The sequence below is a fragment of the Neltuma alba genome, unplaced genomic scaffold, assembly GCF_004799145.2.
Source record: "Neltuma alba isolate B1F8T4 unplaced genomic scaffold, ASM479914v2 tig00011672_pilon, whole genome shotgun sequence".
Lineage (NCBI taxonomy): Eukaryota > Viridiplantae > Streptophyta > Magnoliopsida > Fabales > Fabaceae > Neltuma > Neltuma alba.
Genome location: NW_021636314.1, coordinates 1,494 through 20,799, shown reverse-complemented (window position 1 = coordinate 20,799; position 19,306 = coordinate 1,494). Strand labels below are relative to the sequence as shown.

Sequence of the window (19,306 nt, the reverse complement as noted above, 5' to 3'; positions counted from 1 at the left end):
CAGGTTCTATAAAATTAGAATAAGTTGAGTTTGTCAATGACTTATGAATATGGAAGATTCCATGCTAATTTTTTTAGCATCTTATATAAAAATGTCACAAACTTTAATAATAACATTGATTCTTAAAAGTAATTTCGACTCAACATTCAAATTCTGGAACATACTATTGATTCTTAAAAATAATTACGACTTAACATTCAAATTCTTCAATATGCTTTCCCTTTAATCAATATAAAGGGAGCATGAATTAATGTTCCAAGTGATTATAAATCAAGTTGGGTTGGGAGGTTATCACGGTCAATCTCTTCGGTCTGTCTCTTGGTAAAAATATTTCCATTTCCTTAGATGAAAATTTAGTCCAATCATTTACCATGTAATTACTATGCACACCATTTATTGAATATTGAAGCACTTAAGAAAATTAATTGTGAGATTTTTAATTATTGACAAAATTGTAACCAGTTTAAAATATTAAAATTACTATAAATTTTACGGAAATTGGATAGATATATTATTATACAAATGATTAAAAATAAAAAATATATTTAAATTGATCGTAACTATTCTAAATTTTGATGGTAAAACTTATAAATATGAGTAGTTAATAGATTTGAAACTAAAAATAGAAAAAGTTAATTCAGAAGCCATCTGAATGTGAATTTTTAAGTCCCAAAATATGTCTTTGACCCAAAGAAAAAGTGTCGCAATCTGTCCACACATAAGCATTGAATGTTCCCTTCAGACCCTCTTATACGTTTATGAATCATTTTCGAATTTGAAACTTGAGTTTCACCTTTTTGGGTCAAATTTAACACCATTAAGATTTAGAACTCGTAGTATCTATCACCATCGAGAGTTTAATTAGTTTACCGGAGGACTTGAGTTCACATTTTGACTATATACTTCCTCATATTTTTATTACAAGGCCCATCTAATTACCCAATAGAATTAAGAAAAGGTGATTCACTTGTTAACTTTGCCTGATATGAATTTTTTCCCTTTGACTCATATTTAAGAGCATGGAAAAACACGCCATTAGACTTCAGACTTTAGGAGGTTGCCCATTGATGATCCTGCCAGTATATGGTGTTGTGGTATTCCACGTGGCTTTTGTGCTTTTGAGAATGTGGTCAGAGACTCGGCGCTGGATCTGTGGATATACATATGCATACGCGTGTATGAATACATAGATCCACGGAGCAATCCCCCTATATATATTCATTTTGATATCTCTGAATCTCTATTAGTTTGTTGTGCTTCTGAATCATAACAAGCTATATAGCTTACAATCGCGAGCGCGCGCGCACACATATCCATGTCTCTGTCGTCTCCATCTCCTTCTTCTGCTTCACCAGTCTTGGCTTTTGCAATTGCTTCCGCTTTTTGTGTGTGCTTGGCTGGGGTAGTACGAGCTCAAATCCCTCATACAGATCCTTCCGAAGGTATCTACGTACTTTCACTGATAGATGCTCATCTCTTAATAATCTGTCTCCTCTATATATATATATATATATATATATCCAATGGACTGTATTATTAACATTTCATTAATAATTTGGGCAGCGAAAGCTTTGAATTCAATCTTCAACAAATGGAATAGATCCGCAGCAACAGCAAATGTATGGAATATAAGCGGCGAGATATGCAGCGGACAAGCCATCAACAGCACTGCCTCCATAGACGCCTTCAGTCCATTTATCAAATGCAACTGTTCCAGTGGCACCACTTGCCACATTGAGGAACTGTCCGTATAATCTGATGTCTCTCTACTTAGCTTGATTTTTCTTCATCATGTTGTTAATTCCTTATTGTCTTATATATATTGTTGATCTTGTTCTGGCAGGAATCTTTATGGACTGGATGTTGTTGGCCAAATTCCACCGGAGTTGTGGACTCTCACTCACCTCACCTATTTGTATGCTTTTTAATTATCCCCTCCTCACTGACTTCTCCAGAAACTTAAAAGGATCCATATGCTTCATATCTATCATTTTTTTTGGGGATACATGCTTCATATTTATTCTAATATTTCCTCAAATTAAATTGCCATCATCAGGAACCTAAACTGGAATTACTTGACGGGTTCTGTAGTTCCAGCCATCGGAAATCTAAGTCGGCTGCGACACTTGTAAGACTGATTAATCAGAAAGTTATAATGCTTCTTGTGCCTAAGAATCCTCTCAGTTTCTTTTGAGGAAAACATGGTCATTTTGAGAAAATTAATGTGTTGATAATATTAAATTAAAAAATTATATCAACTAATTTCTATAATTTTGAGTCAGTTATCAAATTTTAATTGTAACTAACTTGGTCCTTATAACTTTAACTCAATTAACACTTAATTTCTGAACTTTGACTCGGTGCAACTCATTTATCATGATTTTATCTAGGGATAAAGTGTTTAAATACTCTGGAAGTATCTACGAAGGAGCATTAGCATCTGAAATTTTTTTTTTTTTTGCTCTTATGTCCCTAGAAGTTTTATTTCATCACAAAAAATACCCTGGTCGTTATTCATCTTTAAATTTGACTGTGAAATCATGCAGTTTGGCCAATGTTTTAAATGGTCAAACTTAACGATGGATAACAGTACACGATAGAAATGCTACGAAAATAAACTTTCAAAGCATATAAGAGCCAAAAAAAATTTTCAGGGACTGGGTGCTCTTTTATGAATATTTTTGGAGTATTTAAGCACCTTATCCCTTTTATCTATTTAAAATGTTGGCCCCATATTTTTGAAAGTAAACTAAAGTTATATATCTTTTGAAACTCAGGACTATTGTTTTAAATGATTAAATTATACAGGGACTAAGTTTTATTAAGGTAAATTTTAGACACTAAGTTTTAACTAAGACAAAAATTAAGGAACTGAATTTCAACCAAACAAAATTATAAGAATCAAATAATTAATTTTTGTAAGAAAAATTAGACTGTTCGTATCGATATGATATGATGGAAAGACTTATTCAAAATGACTCATATTCCTATCTGAAATAGAGAGAATCTGGAACTTGTTTGTTGTCGGTCGCGATACATCCTCAAGAACTTACTTGCACTTTTATGTGAATTAGGAATTTGGATGGCAATGCTCTATCTGGGAAGCTTCCGAAGGAACTGGGAAGTCTTACTGAGTTAGAATTATTGTATGTTATCCTCTTTCCCTTAATTATAACAATTTGCCATAGATTATGATTGCACCATTTTATTTACAAATAGTACTTAATGTAAGATTTAATTTGTAGTTTAAAATCTATTGGATTTTGGGCTTAGATCTGCTCTTGATAGGCCGGATTATTTGATTGGATGTTAAAAAATATTCCAATCAAATATTTGAAGGCAGATTATAATTAGTTTGAGTGGGTTAAATAATTTGAATTGCAAATGTAGTCTTATAATATAAGTTAAATTAATTTATATTATCCAAATTAAATATATATCAGAGAAATATACATACATATATATATATAAGTTGAGTTGTCCAACTATCTTTCCTCCTTCTCTAATATTCTCTTTTGTGTGGTACTCTGCTGTGCCACTCAAGTTTAGGTTCCAGTAATCTAATTATGCGTGAGTCGGTAGATCAACTTGTAGAGCTTTAAAAGAATGATTCGGATCCCACCTGATACGCGCTTCCTAGTTTATATTTAATTTTTCTGACAAAATCGAAGGAAGCTTAGTATTCATTTTCTTGATATTAATGAACGACAATAAGTAATAACCAGGAGCTTAATCAAAGACCATTGTGTTTAAGAAGATAATGTTTTTTGTGGAACATATATATTGATGAATGATGATACTGTCAGCATCCACTTTATTCTTTGCGAATTAATTATGCAGGCAGCTTGGAACAAACAGCTTCTCAGGTCTTATCCCTTCCGAACTAGGCAATCTGGTGAAATTGAAAGAACTGTAAGTTCCACCAGTCTTTTATCTACATATCTATGTTTTTTAAGGTAATTTTTGGTACAAGGGAAATGGAGGGGAGAGAAAAGGAAGGAAAATATTAATAAGCTCTATTTAAAAAAAAAAATTAAAGAAGTGGGTTTTAAAATTTTGATAAGGAAAAGAAGTAATTCAAAATAATAATAAAAATTAATTAAAAACGTTTAACCCCATTTTTTTAATTGTTTAAATCAAGCTTATTAAAATATTTCCTTCCCTCCCCTTTTCTCATATTCCTTTATATCAAACAGAACCTAAATTGAGTAAACCAGTAAGAATATATGATTTTATGCCGGTTTGACTAGTTATAAAGCAGTTCAAACTGGTTCCTAGTTCTCTTATCAATTCAGAATCAGGCACTAAGCTGGTTTCCAATTCAATTATGTCAAATTCATTTAATTTAGCATGTGTTTTATTTCATGTGAATGGAATCAATTGATTGCCGTCGAGCCTCCTTAGTGGCAAATAGGGTGAGTGAGTAGCGCTTGTGACTCGTTAACAGAGATGAAGGAGAGAAATGGTATTTATGAGATGTCAAATAAATCCAGGTGGCACATGTTAATTAGAAAACTGGACAGATTAGATATAATGGAATAGATGTAAGTTTTGGCCAAAACTTTGATGAGATTTAGACCATTTAATATAATTTAAGCGGTTCAAATTCAAAACTTTTTATTCATGATTTTTTAAATGATAGATTTTTTTTTTTCAAAAAGTGATAGTTATAAGATTTTTTATTTTAAATTTTAGATATATTAATTAAATTATTAAATTTGGACCGCCCAATTGGACTGTACAGATGAGTGATGAGCACAAAATGTGCTCTGGTTTCAGTTTTAAAGATGTTCTTTTAATAAGCTAAAATTTCCAAAAACAAAAAAAATCAATGGCATAGTTAAAATAATTAGTTAACACCGTTGTTAAAATTGAAGATTATAGAAAATTTCCTTTGTCAGCTAAAATATATATATATATATATATAGGCATTAAGTAGATGAAATTGATGATATTAACCTAAATATTTATTATTTAGTAAAAGCAAAAAAAATACATTTACAAGAATAAATAAAAATGTAAAATTAATGAAAATAACATTATATATAAATAAATTAAGCATATAATGTTAATAAATAACAATATTATGCAATTTAATGTATATGAAAAGTAGTATAAACTAATATATATAACATTAATTTTGTGTGATCCAAAGATGTTGTAAATTTCAATGAACATTTCTCTGCAGCTATCTAAGTAGTACGGGACTTAGTGGTCAGATTCCTTCAACTTTGGCTAATCTTAAAAACTTGGAAAAGCTGTAAGATATCCTTACTATCTCCCCCCCTTTTTTTGCCCTAGCGTTCAATAACTAAAAATTTTCCTGTTTGTCCAGACTAGTTACAGACTTGGAGCATGCAGGAAGTATACCTGACTTCATAGGAAGTTTGTCTAACCTTAAAGAATTGTAAGAATATGCTGGGTCTTTAGTATTAAAATATGGCTTTAGGAGGACTCCTTCTGTTATAGTATTTTCTTTCATCATTAAGGAAAAATTATTGATGTCTCAAGGCGAATGGGTACTCACTGAATATAATTGCTTTGACAGGTGGTTTCGGGGTAATTCTGTCGAAGGCTCAATACCATCATCATGGGGCAATTTGACTTCTCTTAGTGTGCTGTAAGCACCATAACTATTTGCTTGCATTCTGCAGATTGATACGCAGGAGCTAATTGTTGAATAATGCATAACTCATCAAATGTAGGACAATAATTAGCATATCTAATGGGAGTTCCTCGTTGGCATTTATAAGAAATATGAAGAATTTGACCAGCTTGTAAGTTGTGAGGCAATTGCTCCCCTCATAATTCACAGTCTGCTTGGTAGATAGAGATACCCCAAAAAAAAAAAACTCCAATTTCTTTCTAGAATATAACAACAATTTGTTTATAAATCTTGCAGAGATTTGAGGAATAACAATATTTCTGGTTCACTTCCCTCCAATATGGACGAATTATTTCCAAACTTGGAATTCCTGTGAGTGTTAGCTATTTAGCTGTATACGTGGCTCTTCGAATGTATTTATGTCAAATAGCATGCTTAGAAGAATATCACTTTTGCATTGGTATCAAGATAGTAGCTATAATAGTAATAGTACTTGTTTGTTTTACGCAATGGTCCTGAGTTTTTTTTTTTTTCCAATTATATATGCATGTGTTGGTTCTTTCAGGGACTTGCGCTTCAATAATATCACGGGACAGATTCCGGAATCACTTTTTCTCATGCCTCAACTAAACACCTTGTAATAAATATATATCCTGTGCCTAAGTAATTAAATTAAGGATTTCCTTAATTGCAAGTTTTCATGATTGGATTGAAGCATGGTTCGTTGTTCTCCAATTTCAGGTACCTAGGAAATAACACTCTCAGCGGTACTATCCCTACCCAGATAAAGCCTACTCTTGAACACCTGTGAGTATTCTTGAAATATTTGCAACTCTGCAATTAATATTCCAATGCATTAAGAATGGGATGTAGAATGTTTGTGTCTAATATTATATATCTGCATGTACTTGTGTTAATACTATTTTCAGACTTAGATGGAAGCTGTGCGTATCTTCCTATATATGCATCTACATTATATTTTTATAATATGTTAAGTCTGTATCCATATATCTATATGGTCAATATATATCTACAAGATCATTGCCATGGTGCTTGTGAGCATATGTAGAAGTTGCTCCAATATAATGATGTAAATTTCAAACTTAAACTTGTGATACTATGTTATTAGTTGTATACTTGTATTACAACTTTAATTCTTCCCTGTACTCATTGTCTATCATCAATATTACAGCATTTACTTAACCGACTTGTACTTGAATGAATACTACTTTCAGAGACTTATCCTACAACAAGCTATCTGGGAGCCTGCCTCGTGAGTTTTTCGAAAAATAGTAAGTATTTTGATGGTGTATGTTATTGTTATTTCTTTTTATTCCACCAATTATTTGTCATTTTCTGTTAATTTCTAGAGTTATTTGCTTTCAATGAATAACTAAAAATCGGAAAGCCCTCCTTGCGGTCCTAGATGCTAGAAATAATAGTCAACTCATGACCCTTGAAGTTGAAAGGCACCTAAAGTTAGAATTGTTAAAAAAAAACCGATGGTCTGGTATAATCTGTTTTGATCAGAGTGAACCCCACCCTGTCTAGTATGAAAACAGCTGACATATGATGAAATAAAAGACCAACTGACTCTTTTAGGTTGGACTGGACCCAGGACCAACCATTTAGACCATCTGATTTGGTCTAGTCTGAACATAATATTATATATACATATATATATATTATTAAAATAATTCTAACCTAACACTTCTAGCATAGAGTTACTAACAAACACTCCTACTGTTAACCTCCGCCATCTATGATCCCAATCTCAGAATTAGAAGCAACAAGTGCCAACCAACAAGTTAGTCTCCCTATCATCGATTTTCGTCTCTACTCTTCAGCCTCCCACCTCTCTCTTCTTCGCCCATCATCTTCTTGATTTTCCTTGGTCTTTATCTTGTTGCGTTGGCAAAGATCTTTCCATTCCATCACTGACACCCATGCCATTACCTGCGACCATTGGCAACCACTCCACGACTAGAGTCTATTTCCTCCATCTTCCATTCGCATTCGTCAATCTCTCCCTCTTCAATTTACCGGCGTCAATGCCATCCTCAATCTCTCCCTCTTCAGTTTGTCGGCATTGATTAGCCTTTAACTTGTCTTCTCAATGGGCTTTGCACCTTGCAACCTTTAGATCAGGTATGCATCTTCCTCTTACACATCAATTTTTTATTATTTTTCATCCTCTCCATCAGTTTATGCCTCTTTCTCCCTCATCTTTGATCTGCCCTTCATATACTCAAGCCCATTGTCGTTCTTCCTCCCTCATTGTCTGTTTTTGGTTGCCTAATAAATGGGTTTCACTGGTTTTATTATTTTGGAAAAAGCAACAAAAAATAGGTTGACTGCCTAGTTCGGTCAAGTGAATTCAGGTTCTTTCTAGACTAGTCTAGACTATGGGGTGCATTTTCTAGCCCAAGGTATTCGCACATCCTTCCCTAAGGTGACTCTTTATAATTAAGAGAGAGAAAAATGAAAAGCAAAAATAAAAATTCATTTGACAAAAAATAGAATGTACTAAAAGCATGCTAAAGGGAATATAAGCCTATGTGGAATAGTTAGGGGCCCAAGGCAGACCAATGGAGCATTTAGGGAAAGTGGAACGAAAGTCATAATAATTCCACCAAAATACACTGACTTTCTCTTTATTTTACCTTAGATATAAGATACCTTCTTTTATTTTTAAACTTTGACAAATCACTGTAAAGTAACTTGTTATGCAATTTTATCTTTAAAATATTTTTTAGGTACAATTGTGCATTTAAAAGTATTTCTTCAAATGCAATTTTGTCCTTATCATTAACTTCTAAAAAGTTCATTAAAATGTATCTAATACCTTAAAGTATTTTTTAGTAGTAGCAATTCACATCATAAAGTATTTTTATTAACTTTTTTTAATCATAAAGTTTATTAAAATGTATCTAATACCTTAAAGTATTTTTTAGTAGTAGCAATTCACATCATAAATATTTTTTATTAACTTTTTTTAATAATATTTTTAGTACTCATCTTTAACATTTTCAATAATCAATTTTTTGTAAACGTAAAAGTATTTCTTCAAATGCAATTTTGTCCTGATCATTAACTCCTAAAAAGTTTATTAAAGTGTATCTAATACTTTAAAGTATTTTTTAGTAGTAGCAATTCACATCATAAAGTGTTTTTATTAACTTTTTTATATATATATTTTAGTATTCATCTTTAATATTTTCAATAATCAATTTTTCAATAGTTATCTTATAAATTTTCTAGACTTATCTTTCACGTTGTCAATCCTAATTTTTAATTATTTTGAGTGATGAAAACATGAAAGATAAGTATTAAAATCATTTAAGATGAATACTGAAAAGTTAAAACGGTAAGCAATAAAAATGTTAAAGGTTTGCCTTGCATACATAAAAGATGAATGCTGAAAAAAAATAACATAAAAACATTTTAATGAGAGAATTTTATTTCATGAAAAAATTCTATATTTTCAGTACACATCTTTTATAGTTTTCCTAAATGTTTTCAGTATTTAAAGTAATTAAATATTAGGGTTGAAAACATGAAAGATAAGTCTAAAAATATCTGACTAACAAAATAAAAAAATTAATTATTGAAAATATTAAAGATGAGTACTAAAAATATGACAAAATAGTAATGAAAAATATTTTAATAGTAAAATTGTATCAGAAAATTACTTTATAGTTTTGAACGTCACTAAAAAATACTTTAGATTGCGGAATTTAGATGTACTTTAACTTAAGGAACTTTTTGAGAGTTGAAAATGAGAGTGAAATTGCATTTAAAAAAATACTTTAAGAAAAAAATTGTATTTAAAAAATACTTTAAGGGCAAAACTACGCCGCAAATTACTTTAGGATACCTCGTTTTTTTATAAAAATATTTTAAGATGCTAGATATATTTCAACCTATCTAGGTTACCCAAAAAAAAAAATCAATGCATATATCTTAAATTTTTATCCACATTTTAAATTTTGTAGTGTTGAAAACTTACTTATTTAGTAACTTTTTTAAAAAAAAAATTAAGTTCATAAGTTGTCTTTTTTTCATAACAGATTAAAATAATATTTCAAACACCTATGTACGAAAAAACGTAATGAAATAAGGACTTAATATAATATGGGATAAACTAGTTAATATAATTTATGTTTATCTTTCTTTAACTTTTATTAATTTTAATACACAGTGTTTTATAAATTATTTATTTTTATTTGAGTTTATATAAATTGGGGAGAGAAACTAAATAATTAGATTATGAGGGCAAATTAATAATTTAAAATTTTTAAAAAGAGTTACAAATAATAAAATTAAGTATTTTTGAATCTCTAATAAAATATTTTGTAATTATGCTCAAAACTGGACCTATTTTTTCCAAATAAAATTGGACTAAAGGATAAGTTTAAAAATAAAAAACAATGTCTGTGTAATTTTAGCAAAACAGAAGAAAGGTCATTATATTTTATTTTAGTAATTAATAAAAATCATATTTGAAATAACGAAAATTTTATAACAAAAATTTGTTAAAATTTAAAAATAAAGATGCATCATAGTAAAAATTATAATAACATTACGCTAAATATTATCGTCTTGATATCCATCCCTAGATATAGGTTTTTTCCCCTCTATGACAAAGTCTAAGTCAATTTACTTATATCTATTAAAATTAATTTTTCAACTCAATAATACTTGAATTTTATCATAAATATAATTATAGTACATTATATTTGAGTACAAGAAAACTTAATCTTAAACTTTAAGTAAAAGAAGGCACAAAATATGTACAAAAAGAGCATAAAATAGGAAACAATATAGAAAAACCTAAGTGAAAACAAAATAAAGTCACAAAAACAAATCACTTAAAAAATTAACAAATCTTTCCTAATTTCCTATAATTTCTCTTCCACTTTAAAGTACTCTCATTCATAGAGTAAAAGCAATGATATAAATTTAACAAGACAAGATGACATTAAGAATATTAACTATATAAATTGTAAGCCGGCAATGTAATACGCTAACACTATATAATCAGTGACATTAAGAATATTAACTAAAATTAAGGAGGAATAAATAAAATTAATTATACAAAAAATGTGAAAATTTTGAAAATTTTTAAATCTTAATTGATCATACCCCATAAAGCGTCTAGAATCCTTAAGCCGATACACTTATCATTTCCATAACATGAATACCATGAAAGTTAATGAAACAAATATGAGATGAAGTGTATTGTAGAATTGGAATGAGATTTACAAATTGAAAGCCATCGTCCAGCAAACTCCAAACGAGGTTTGTAATTTATCACCATAGGATTTATTTAGTTTTTTCACTAATTAATTTCATGATTATAAAAAGTTTCATTCTCCCTTAGTACGTTTTCCTGAAGTGCATAAAACATTTATGTCTCATTATCACTGTTGAAGTAAATTATAGTTGAGTTTATGCTTTCTTGTTACTGTTGAAAAATTAGAGAGAGGGACCGGGTGGAAATGATATCTAAAAGAACCAGATATTAAAATATAAACTTAAAAAGACTAACCACAACTCCTATATTCTCTCACCACCTCCTATAATTTTCACATCATTTAGTACAATAATTACAATTTATTTCAATTAATTTAGACTAATTCAAATTTTAAAGTTAGACACCGATTCTAATTAATTAAATTAATAGCCAACACTAGTTAATTTATTTTTCTATTATTTTTAATTAATAATTTGCGTAGACTTTCTGAAAAATAAGCATGACAGTAAAGTTCTACCATTCATAGGAAAAAAAGTTATTCTGTATTTTTACTTATCCATTTCATATTATTATTTTATTTGAATAAGTTGAATCATCTTACTTAATAAATTAATAATTTAAAATAAAAAGTGACATAAGAAATTCATTATATCAAAAAATATTTGTCATAATAAAAGGAGTTGTAATCGTTTGAGTAAGAAAATTCAAGTTTAAACCTACATGATATTTTTTATTCTTATTAATTATGAATAATTTATATATTTTTATTATTATATCACTTTTTTATTTTTAATTCAACCACATGATTTTGATCGGCTCATTATTTAGGACCCAAAAAAGAGTTTTATTTTTTTAAAAAATGATGGACAAATAAATTAATTAATATTACTTATTAACTGAATTTAATTAGTTAGAATTGTTTAGTAACTTTGTAATTCCAATTAGTTTGAATTAATTTGAATAAACTTTAATGATTTTGTTTAAAAAAAAGAAATTTATAGGATGTGGTGAGACATGATATATAGGATTTTATTAAGGCAAATTGGTGATTTTAAATTTATATTTTAGTGTTTGGTCCTTCCAAATAAATACAATTTTTAGGATCTTTCCTTATAAATATTGCTGCCATTAGGTCCTCTCCCTAATTTTCCCAAAATTAGATAATAATTGGAGTGAGGTTTAGCTCTTTTATGTTGTATATAGATTAATGCATTTTTAAATATTTTAAAGATCTGCCTTCTTTATATAGATATGTATATTTATATATTATGAGGAAACCAACATACTGATCTTTATGCGGTATGATATGCAGCAATTTGGTTGCTAACAACTTCACAGTGGGGGATTCAAATAGCAGGTGATTATATGATTTTTATTGAATGATTACCACAAAGATATATATTTATATACACACACATATGTATGTATACATATAAGCTTATTGTACATCACTCGACTTTGCACAAAAATGTGCAACTCTTGATCTCATTTTGGTCCATTTGTTGCCTATCGTCAATCAAGAATCCTAGGCTTCTTTTTGTTAAACGAACTTCAAGTTAATTCCTTAGTTTTTATGTACTCGAATAATAGCGAACCATACATAATTGGAGGTTACATGCACATTTCTAGTTTGACTTATGCTCTTTTCTCATGCAGTGGACACGAATGCCTACAGAAAATTTTTTCCTGTTATCGTGGTCCTGGAATGTGTAAGTAACGTATGCTATGGGTTAGTTTGCTATGACAGGAATTAAAACTGTACGTAAAGGAAAAGTAATCTTACATAACCTTTGAAACTCCAAGCAGACGAACTTCTAAATTTATTATTTTTTCTTTAGTTGACACAAAACCTCTACATAAATCTATTAAGATAGTCCTCTTAACTGTTTCCAAGCAGATTCCAATTTTGCAATCAAGTGTGGTGGTCCTTTAACTAGAGTATCAGATGGAACTAAATATGAAGCTGAAAACAAGGAACTTGGTCTTGCTAATTCTATTGTTACCAACTCAACATGGGCAGTTAGTAATGTGGGGTTCACCCGTCTTATACCAACCACTGATTCTTTGTCTAGCCAGTTCACTGCTACTACAGACCCACAACTCTTCCAGACTGCCCGCGAGTCTGCTGATTCATTAAGATATTATGGCTTGGGACTGCAAAATGGGGATTACAAAGTCACCCTCGATTTTGCAGAACTAACTATTCCCGATAATAATACATGGAAAAGTCATAGAAGACGAGTATTTGATATATATCTCCAGGTATATATATGTGATTTAATCTGGAGGGATGTTGCTGCTTTTTAATAGGAGGAAGATGTATGGATATTTGAAATTATCCCTATTTGACAGTCCCTTGGGTTTCCTTTTCTTTTGTTTGTTTCTTTTTCTTTTTTCACATTTCAGGGAAGTCGTGTTTGGAAGGATTTTGACATAAAAAGGGAAGCAGGAGGGGCCTCACTAACCCCTGTAAGAAAGGAATTTCAAGTTCAAGTGACGAAAAACTATCTTGAGGTCCATCTCTGTTGGACTGGAAAGGGAACTTGCTTCATACAAGCTGATAATTGTGGTCCTCTGATATCAGCCGTCAGAGCAGCCAGAGGTTAGACTATACAAAAATAGACAGTAGTTTGAAAGTTCAGTTACTCATTTTCTATGTATATATGACTGATATGTTTTGCTTATGTGTTGTATAGATCTCAGACCTCCTAACAGAACCCGTCTGATTGTGGGAATTGTTGTTGCCACCGTAGCTGCTGTAAGCTTTTGGTCTATTCTTGTGGTTTTATATATTTAGGAGAAGAAAGAATCATGGAAATGGCGATGATGGTAAGGAAACCAGGGAAAAAAGATACTGCTGTTTATATATATCCCTTTGAATTTTAAGCGCGCACATTCAAAAATGTCATTTCATGTAAAAGAAAAAAAAGAAAAAAATAATTTAATGTTGCAGTCAGTTCCTTTTTCAAGCAGTAATTTGTTACTTCATTTTGTTTGTCCACAATGACAGGATATCTGCCAATTTCATGATGGCATTTTTTTATCCAATTATGGGATTTGCAACTAGAGATAACCAAAAGATTAACCATACGTTTAGATGGAAGAGAAGTAGTAAGAGGATAAAATTTAGAGGAGAGAAAACATGATGGAAAAATATTGTTGTTTATACAGCGAGAAAAAATAAGAATGAATGAAAAGTGGAGAAAAAGAGAGACTTGAACCTAGCTACATGCATGTCTCTCCTTCAAGTTCACTCTTTAAAAGTAGAGATAATTTTAAAATAACATGCCTTGGAAAATCTTTCCAACAATTTAGAGTTCAAAATTCATTTATTCATTATGGATATTAGATATTATTACATTGTCAAATTAGTCATTTTTCTTTTTCTATATTTTCTCTTGTTCATCTAGACTTGGTGAAAGAAAATATTTTCTCCTCATTTTTTCTCTTCCACTCTCTTTTTTGCTATTTTCTCTTTTCCTCCAAACAAATTCAAAGCCCAAGTGTAGAGTTTTGTCACCTTATTTCTTTTCTTCAATCTTAAATAAAGGCAAGGTACACATAAGAGTGCAAGTTTTCCTTTTGAATTTAACTGCAAATGGGGGCACCAAATACACTCTAGTAGTAATTTCTTTGCACAATCCATAACCTTGTTCTTGTTCAATTTGCAGATCTTTTAGGTATTGATACCAATCCGTATACTTTCAACTATTCTGAGTTAAAGAATGCTACAAATGACTTCAATCCTAGCAAAAAGCTGGGAGAGGGAGGTTTTGGACCTGTATATAAGGTGAATACATAGGGCTTTTACTTTGTTGAAGAATAAAGTTTTATTTACAGATGTCCTAAAACCAAAGCTGCAGCCTTTATATAGAGAATAAAAGGTTTTTATTTTGTATTCCAGGGAACACTTAATGATGGAAGAGTAATTGCTGTGAAAAGACTATCTGTAAAATCTCATCAAGGAAACAATCAGTTCAAAGCAGAGATTGCTACTATATCAGCTGTGCAACATCGTAATCTTGTCACATTATATGGATGTTGTATTAAAGGAAATAAAAGACTACTTGTCTATCAGTGTCTAGAAAACGGGAGTCTTGATAACGCCTTATTTAGTAAGATCATTTTTTGCTATGCACATGTCAATGTTCTCCTGCCTTGCTTTTATTCCTCTTAATTATACCTAGGGTATATTCACCTGTCTGTTGTAGGAAATAATTTTACTCTCAACTGGCATACTCGTTATGATATCTGCATTGGTGTAGCAAGAGGCTTAGCATACCTTCATGAAGAGTCCCGGCTCCGCATTGTGCACCGTGATATAAAGGCTAGTAATGTTTTGCTTGATCATGGCCTTCTCCCTAAAATATCAGATTTTGGTTTGGCTAAGTTGTATGATGATAAAATGACCCATATAAGCACTGGTGTAGCTGGGACAATGTAAGTCATTAAGACCTATTTTTCTTGCTTTTTTACTCAATATATCAGCACAAAATTTAGGGGGAACATATATTTAGGTCCTAAAACATAGATTTAGGGATAGTTAAGTCCAAAAAAAAATTTCTAAAGAATGAGCTGCAAATATTGACTCAGATAGTTATAAAATGAAGTAATAGTTGTAAACTGAGAATTACATTTAAAATTTAACTGCCTCCTATGAGACTTCTAAATTTGTTTATGTCTAAATCAATATTTGCAGCTCATTTTTTTGGAAAATTTTACTGGAAACCTAAGTATCATTAAATCAATCTTTTAGGACCTAACTATATATCATTCTTCCTAAAATTAATATACGTACGTTGAAGTTTGTCTTGATAAGCACTCATGAATTATGAGTAGTGGCTATCTTGCTCCGGAGTATGCCCTGCGTGGTCACCTTACAGAGAAAGTAGATGTGTTTTCCTTTGGTGTTTTGGCCCTAGAGATAGTTAGTGGGAGGCGAAATTCTGAACCAAGTTTGGAAGAAGACAAGGTGTATCTTCTAGAATGGGTATGTATTACCTTTCTGTTTCCTAGACTTAGGATGTGTTTGGTTTCTATAGTATTTTGAGTTTTCATTCTTTATTTAGACATGCAAAATTTTATTGTTTAGTTAAAAATATGCCTTCTTTGTTATGAACGAGACTTAAACGAACGTAAACCTTTCAACAAGTTCCTATTACTATTTCTAGCTAACAACATGAACCTTTATTGAAAATTAGCATAAAACTTTTTTGACAAAATTACAAAATGCCGCCACTCATTTTTGTGGAAAATATTTTCTTCTAAATTCTGCATATCACATTTTTATTCATGTTTTATTGAACTTGCTTTATCAAATGAAAATAGTGGAACCTAAAATATAGGCATGTAAAAAGAATGCAACAAACTTTGCCACTCAAATTCTGAGAATTGTTGAAGTCTGAATTAAAGTTAATGATGAAAAATGGAGAAATATGAGGGCATGTTTGTTTTCCTATTGAATCACAGTTTTTTTTTTTATTTGAAAAACAAAATAAAAAATATGCTTGACAATGTGTTTCTGGTTATGTGTTCTCAAAAATTAAAAAAGTTAAATCTTTTATAAAAACAAAAAAAAAATCTTTATGGTTTTTTTTAATTTTTTGTTCCACAAAATTAAAGAAGAGGCGGAGACCATTATATTTTTATTAATGCTAATAATTTTAATAAACCAAACAATTCTTTCCATCTTCTCTTCACCATTTTTTTCATGTTTTTCAAAATAATGATTCAAATAGATTGTTTTAAATTTTTTGCTTGCAATGCTTATTCTAAAAAATTACTTTACAAAATTGTTCTAAAAACATAAAAATAGAGAATGAAATCAAACAAATCCTATGTTATCTTGGACTAGGACTTCTATCTTTAATTCAAAAAAAATTACATAAAATGACAGATTCCCCTGCAACGTAGGAAGTGACTTCTAGTTATGTATATAAACTATGAACATGTAACTATTTATTTACTATAATCTAAGTAGTGTTTTTGAAACCTAAATCCTCTCATGCATTGCAGAGAAGGCTATTTTAGTCAGATAAAATATAGATAGCATAACTGAAAATATAAAATAAAAATAAATAACTAATATGGTAATGTCAAATGTGGTCATGTTTAGATATCTTGATCTTTAGCACCCTCCTCAAGCTGGATTTTCAAAACCATGGTCTCTTTGATGTTCCTTTGCGATTTTGGGCAATATATATATATATATATATGTGTGTGATTTCCTAGTCATCAATAGGTTTGGCAGCTGCATGAAGAGAATCGTATAGTTGAAGTGGTAGATCCAAGACTATCATCAGATTTCAATGAGGAAGAAGTTAAGAGAATGGTAGGGATATCTCTTCTGTGCACGCAGGCATCACCATCGTCAAGGCCGGCAATGTCTCGTGTGGTGGCAATGCTTTCTGGAGATATGGAAGTGAGCACTGTAACTTCAAAGCCTGGATACTGACGGACTGGAAATTCAATGATGTGAGCAGCTTCATGATTAGTCAAGTGGCAAAGCGATCAGAAGCAACTCAATACGATTTAGCAACAAGTGCTAGCATTGTCAGCCACCCAAACCAATCACCTGTTAATGCTTCTAAACCATCCTTCAGCAAACTCTCTCTCAAGGTTGTTGAGCATTGATTAATCATGTTTTCTTATCTAATGGCAGCAAAGGCCCTCTAATGCCCTAACTAATTTTTTTATCATTAAATTCTACATAAAATGAGTAAAATTTTGATATCTTGTGACTATGAAATGATGTAATTTTAAACTATGTTATAGTGTTATAAGAAAACCAACTACATAATTTTAGAGTAACATATATAATTATAGAACATGGTAGGAGCATTGGACCGTTCAATTCATTTTCTTCCACCTTCCCAAACCCCCAAATGAGTTTCAAGCTCTTACTTATATACTTATGATCAATTTATTTTTGTTTTGCTATCACGTATGAGATCCTAATTTATTTTATTTATCATATCTATTATTTTTCCTAGATTATCAGTAAGAGAAGAAAATGAACCAGATATAGAATTATGAAATTGAACATGACTGTTAAGACTATTATTCTTTTAAAACCTTTGCCGTTGTAATCCTTTGTCGCTGGGTTAACGTATAAACCCTAAAATTATTAGGTTTAACCCTAAAACTTTTGTCTCTTAACTTTAAAATGTATAGTTTTAGTCGTTTAATCCTAAAATTATTTGGTTTAAATGATGATTTTTTATAACTATCATGGTTGTTTTGAAAATTAGACTTATATATGAATATTTTGCGAATATTTTATCGATATTTAAAATATCAATGTCATCATTTTTTGTTAAAAATTTTATTATTAAAGAACTAAAAGTATATTTTTAAAAATAAATAGAACAAAATAAAACCCTATATAAAACTAAAAAACTATATATCTATTTTAGCCAAAAATTATTACCCTAAAAATGGAGATAGCCATGCCTAACGCTCTTACCTTCAAGGGTGAGATTTTATGAATTGGGCATTCTATTAGGTTAAGATACAAATACAAGAATACTGTGGCCCATAGTATATTGGGCTTTGACATCCCTTTTTGGTTCATTTTGTTCAGTCTAAAAGGGAATATACTGTGTCATTAAATTAAGAAGTTCTTGTACCAAAAAAAAAATTAAGAAGTTCTTGACTTGTTTGGATCCCTAGGTTCGCATGGTTCATTGGAATCGAATTTCATATTATTGAAATAAAAAGACAAAGAGTAAAGAAGCATCCAATATTGTGATGTTACCTCCTAGATATATCTAACACTCTAATCTCATTTATAGTTCATTTGGTACTCTTTCGGTCTTTAATGTGAGATTTAATTATGGAATTAATTTTAGTCTTAAATGTAAGATATTTATCATATTTATCAATTATTCTTCTAAATCCTCTTTTTTATATGCTCTTAATCATAATCAAGAAAGAGAGGAAGGATATTAAAGAAGATAATTACAGTGTTTTAGAAAAAATATATCATATTTATTATACTAACTAACTTACCTAAATTTTTAATCTAATCAAATTAATTAAATAGGTCTCCCATTAATATTATTTTCATGGTGCTGCAGCCATCAATTACATTTAGGTTTTTTAGCCATAGAATACCCAAATCCGAAATACCTCTCACAAGAAACATTATAAATCCTTTTCTTAACTTCCTCTTCACTGGGAAGTGAGAAGAATTGAAAATCAGGGGCAGTGAATAATGAAAAGTCAGGAGGGAAATTTTCATTTGCTCAAGCAACGCAGCAAATAAATCAGTATTCCTTCCAACTACCTTAGCAAGAGTTTGTATATAACAATCAATCATTTGTGTTGGTAGCACCTCTCCACCTGGCTTGTCCATGACAATGAGCTAGTGCTCATAGTTGCAATCGAGAAACAGTGGGGCCATCTCTGTGGGCGGTCAGTCACTGAAGTTAGAGCCTGAGTTG

The 19,306-nt window shown here is 30.4% G+C and overlaps 1 pseudogene; it reads left to right on the top strand.

Moving 5' to 3' along the window:
* The first annotated feature begins 1,201 nt into the window (after positions 1-1,201).
* LOC114716493 (probable LRR receptor-like serine/threonine-protein kinase At1g56140) lies at positions 1,202-17,495 on the top strand (annotated as a pseudogene).
* The last annotated feature ends 1,811 nt before the right edge of the window (positions 17,496-19,306 follow it).